This window comes from Triplophysa rosa, linkage group LG21, assembly GCF_024868665.1.
Source record: "Triplophysa rosa linkage group LG21, Trosa_1v2, whole genome shotgun sequence".
NCBI classification, from domain to species: domain Eukaryota; kingdom Metazoa; phylum Chordata; class Actinopteri; order Cypriniformes; family Nemacheilidae; genus Triplophysa; species Triplophysa rosa.
The window spans coordinates 18,275,161-18,281,160 of NC_079910.1; positions in this window are offsets into that span (position 1 = coordinate 18,275,161).

The window sequence follows — 6,000 nt, forward strand, 5'->3', positions numbered from 1 at the left end:
GCAGTCCGCACATTCCTCCCATGAGTTCTCCCCTGATGGTGAGACCATGTGGTGTCTCCACTAATTCCTCCCTACGGTAGGTAGTGGCCTCTGCAGCGTTTTTCCCCCCGGGGGGGGAATAATGCTTACCCAGTGGCCCGTACGGTGCCGGGCGGCTTCTCGCCATTTAGAGAATCAGGCCTCCGCCCGTGACGGCCGGCGTTAGGGGGCTTCCCAACTTTTTGTGGAAAGCTCTGGGTCCCCCTTCCTCTCCACTGGAAGGTCATAATTTCGCGCTAGCGTGTTCGTCTGACTCGCCCAGGCCAGTCAACGTCGCTCCGCAGAGATTGTGACGCGGCTCAGTGCTGTGGCGTTTTCCATAGGAACCCCATTCTGTCGGTTCGACACAACGTCGAGAGACCGACAGAAAGGGAACGTCTTGGTTACGGATGTAACCTCGGTTCCCTGATGGAGGGAACGAGACGTTGTGTCCCTCATGCCACAACACTGGCCGCCCACCCCAGCGGTCGGGGGAGGATGCTTAGGCTCCTCAGACCAAAGGTGAATGAATGAGCACGCCGGCTTCCCTCTTATACCCGGACATCCGGGGAGGAGCCCGGCATGCAAATTTCATTCGCCAATTTTCATTGGCCTTTTCGATATACTCAGAAGATGATAGGTTCTCAAGACAACCCCATTCTGTCGGTTCGACACAACGTCTCGTTCCCTCCATCAGGGAACCGAGGTTACATCCGTAACCGAGACGTTTTCCTCTTTCTCAGTATTTAAAGCTGCTCAGATGACAAATGGGGAGGACATAGGAGATATATTCAAATGAGTGTGGGCGGGGCAACCAGGCCATAAAGTCTATGTTTGTGTAAACTTGCACGTGGCCAACCCAAACCGGAGACACGGAGAAATACAATTATCACATTATTTATTACAAGGAGCCAAATACAAGCGAACTACCACAAAGCATAAGCATCAACGTGACAAGACAGGACAGCAATACGAAGAATAAACAGAGAATATATAGTGTCCGGGTGATGATTGCGATGACGCAGGTGTGGTTGATGGGAGACGAGGAACACGTGAGGGATCGTGGAGGATGATGGGAAATGTACTACATGGGTCACGGAGGGAGAGAAACTGACAGGGAACGGACGGGACTGTGACAGTTTGATGTTATTATAGATTAAAAATAAATAGAGAAGTATGTGTTACTTCTTTGTAATAATTTACAAACAGAATAAACTGTAAATTCACAATATAAAACGTTTTACAGTGTTTAACAGTAATTGTTACAGCAGATAATTTAGGTTACCTGACAAAGCATTTTTGTACAGTGTATACATGTAAAACTGCTTTTACAAGAACTGTATTAATGGTGTGCTTTTCAATTCTACAGAAACCTGCACACAAGCATTCTACACATTTCATTACACTAATAAATGTGGAATGTGTGAGCTGAATTCTGTGGAACTAAAACAATGACTTTCCACCGCCTTGACTGCAAAGGCTGAAAGCTCTCTCCAAAGACTGAAGATGCGCTTGTTGCCGGGTTGCCCTTGAGATGCAGCCATTTTTTAAAACCCCTCTGTTTACAAATTGGATATACCTTTTGGAAAATCTCCAGTTCTGGTTCTACAGCTGATATCATCCTGGGATGTCCATGGCTGCAGTAGCAATTTCCAAAAATCTCCGGGCATATACCGGCAACGTTCTGGCTTGAAAGAAGAACTAGTATTTCAAAGCTGTATGTTGTTTTGTTTTCTTAAATAGTTGGGGTAAACATGGTTCCCTCGGCGATTAAATAAAGCAAGGCATGTATAGTGTGTTTTATGTTCTTTGCATGCAGTTTATCTTTTAAACTCTTCTCCATCAGTGCCATCAACTCTTTGTTGTTTGTTGTTGTGCTGGTTTACAGTAAACTTAGTTTTAAAACTAGTTAACGTACTGGTAAAACAAAGCTATTCATTCAATTTAAGGGTTTGTAATCAGAAATATGTTACAAAATATACTGCTTTGTCTATGAAATACAGTTGAGGGTAGTAAAATATATAACTGACATGCTCTTGCAGTATTGCAAATTATAAACTCCCAAAAACTAGAACATACTGATATGGTCATTCGAATAATTAACATTAGCACTACTCATAAGATGGGTTAGACAAACAACACATGGAGTTGTGGGTTAAAATAACCGTTGAGAACGTGTTGCATACATGCACAGTTGATTTATGTCAAACTTGTAGCTCGGTGTAGCAAACTTGTAGATCAGTGATATGTAAAACGTGAAATAGTTTCATCTGAAGAGGCTCCTTCTACTCCTGTCACCACTCCCCATTTCCTTAGTAAACAGCTTAGCCTCATTTATTCATGTTTAGCAAATTAGCGTTACATTTGATTGACTGGTCAGGCCACATTCTTACATAGCGTGACACTGCCATTCAATTATTTTCTTTCTGTGGAAAGACAAAAGTGAATGAATTGAATTTCTTTCTAAAATTTGCTCTTCTATTCTACAATCCTTCCTTTGGATGACTTATATAGCACTGGAAAACATTAAGAGACCACTTCAAATTTGCCTTTTATAAGCTGTAGTGCCTGAGATAGTTCAGACACGCAATAACTAGTTATATTTCTTAAATATAACAACACAACACACCTCACCCAACAAGCAAGCGAGTCACCAGGGGGTCTACCCCCAATCTGCAACTAACACCTTGGCGCAGGACCAGATCACTGGTGACCATAGCAACCCACACCAAACCATCAAGACTCTTTTACGATCTAATGGAATTTAGGGAGATGCGCTCTCTTTATTCACTCTGGGGACAGACATAAAGTACATTTATATAGAAATGTACATATATTCATTTATAAACTTTCCATGTATTGATGTTCTTGTTGTTATGTCTGCCTCAAACATTAATACAAAGTAGTTTGAATGAATGTGTATTAGATTTGTAGTAACTCATTTAACCAAGATGATAGGTAGATCATGTTTGGTGTCTATGAGCTGCATTTGTGATTTCCTTAATGTTTGTTGTGTTTTGGTAACTCTTTTTATATTAGTTTATTAAAATCTTAGAAGTTGTCTTAGTGAACATCCAATCAGCTTCCACATGCAAAACACCATGTTGGAAGACAAAGACAATTAACTTCCCTACAAAGGTGCCATCTCCTGATTGGGTCAGTCACGTCTGTAGGATGTGACATCCTTACAGCTTAAGAGACCACCGTCTCTTCAGTTTATCTGATTTTGTCTGATCACTTCCAGCCAAGATCAACTGGAGCCTCAACAAACTGCATCAGGACACTTTCTTTCTTTTGATGGGCAAGACATGCAAGCCATGGTAATTCTTACAAATTTGCTGGAGAATAGTGTTAACCCGGGTAAGGGGTTAACAAGACTTTTAATAAATAATTAACCAAACTCAAAACAAAGACCCACGTGGGGGTAAACATAACAAAACAGAGAAACAAGAACAAGATTAACTAAACTGACAAGACTAAACTAATAACACATCACAAAGGAACACTTCAAACTAGACTAACTAACAAGACAAGACAAGACAAGACCCACACGACACAGTGCAACATAACAGTACAATGATCCGACACTAGACAGAGAACACAGGGGCATTAAATAGAGGGACAAATCAAAGCGGAACAGGTGTGGGGCATGAACTAATAAACAACCAATAACCAGAGATAAAAAAGGGCGGGAACACAGACAAGGACCGGAGAGAGTATCGAAGGCCGACAGGGTCAAAATGACTCTCTCCACACATAACAAGGGATCCTGCTGTGATTCTACCACAAGATCAAGAAAGACATGACACGACGAGGCAGAATCACGACAGGCGGAGACTGTCATGATACACAAGGCGAGTAGACTCAATTGCAGGGAAAATACAGGATCTTTATTAGGCCCACACACAGACCACAGTTCGTTTAGTCCCAGAGATTCCTTAGGCACAAACACAGACCACAGTTCGTTTAAGTCCCAGAGATTCCTTTAGCACAAACACAGACCACAATTCGTTTAAGTCCCAGAGATTCCTTTAGCACAAGCACAGACCACAGTTCGTTTATAGTCCAAGAGAGTCACTTCCATCGGATCGGCGGCAATGGAACAGCTGGTGGGGAGAAGCTCGACCCACCGGAGAGATGAATGTAGCAGAGCAGAGGTAGTTATCCACCACGGGAGGGATGCTCAACTGATAAATCTCTCGGGTCGAGAGAACGGATGCCCAGCCGTACGACGGCTCAGAACCTCGGTTGAGGAAACCTTGCAAGAGGTAAAATCCTCCGTGGAGAAAGTGGTGCCAGACGGTGGAGTGTGGAGCAAGCCGGGACGCCAACGGGAACTGGAGAGATGCAGAGAGAGATGAAACAGGACAGAACAACTATGGTAAACACTGACAAGATGTCAGAGTAGTAATTACTAAGGATACTACTAAACAAGACAAGGTTACTTGTAGCACTAGACTATAAGTCGATACGGCAGAGCACAGCGATCAGAGGGTTTACACTGAAACGGTCCGACACAAGACAAGAGAACAAGAGGGACTAAATAGGAAAACCTAACAAGCCACAGGTGGCGGGGAATTAGCGGTAATGATGATAACGATAGCTGGGAATATCTACAGGTGAAGATGTGATGAGAAACCGGTGAGGGAAAAGCCTAACAGGGAAACACGAAGGCGGGGTAAGTGACGCAGACACTGGACGCACTCTGAACTGTCAAAAACACTAGCATGTGCGTCCGACAGAACAAACACAGACACAGTGACAGGAAGAGAACCCACGTGACCGGGATCACGACAGGAGACATTATAGATTTACAATATCTTAGTTGTTTGGTATGTGTTATCGATGAGTGAGCAATATCTGTTGTAAAAATAACCATCCAATCAATTTTGTGAAATCGATTATACTTATTATCAGTAATATATCAAATACTTTTTATACCCAACATCCCTAATCATTCACTATTATAAATCACTCTTTAAATTCAAGTTCTCATAACATCTCAGTCTTGCACTCAATAAACTGTCGTGAAGCTGACCACTTCAGGGCTTTGTTTTCTTGTCTGGGTGTGTGTGTTTTGTTGCTTTTTTGTTTTTTTGTTGCTCTCTCCTTGTGAGTCTACGATGGTTTCTCTCCCCACAGATCTGTTCTCCCCCAGAGGGTCTAGTTCTCTCCCTGTAAGTATGACGCGTCAAGTTTCTCTGACCGAGAGTTACCTGACCGAGTTGTCCATCCTGACCACATCCTCGATAGACCGTCTGTGTTGCAATGGGAGGCCCAGGCTCGGTGTATCACGGTGAAGTGGTAGTCCTGGAGTGCTAGGAACCACCGAGTGACTCTGGCATTGGTGTTTTTGGCCTTTGCCATCCACTGGAGGGGGGCATGGTCGGTCACCAACGAGAAGCTCCGTCCCAGGAGATAATATCGCAGCTCCAGGACTGTCCACTTTATGGCCAGGGCCTCCCTCTCCACGGTGGCGTACCGGCTTTCCGCGGGGGTGAGTTTTCGGCTAATGTAGACCACCGGGTGCTCCACTCTGTTGTGGGTCTGCGACAACACTGCTCCCAGGCCGGTGTCCGAGGCGTCGGTCTGGAGGATGAAGGGACAGCCGAAGTCGGGTGCATGCAGTACAGGTGCAGACGACAGTGTCTTCTTCAGGGCCTGGAATGATCGCTCCGTTTCCAGGGTCCACTTCACCTGCTCCGGCTGCCCCTTTTTGGTCAGGTCGGTCAGGGGTCTGACTATGGACGAAAAGTTGGAGATGAAACACCGATAGTACCCCGCTAGCCCCAGGAAGGCATGCACCTGGGATTTGTTGCAGGGTCGGGGGGCGTCCCGGATGGCCTCCACCTTTTTCGTCTGGGGTTGGATAAGGCCTCCCCCGACCCGGTACCCCAGGTACTGGGCTTCAGCTAGTCCGAGGTGGCACTTTTTGGGGTTTGCCATTAAGCCTGCCTTCCGGAGGTCCGACAGCACTCTCCG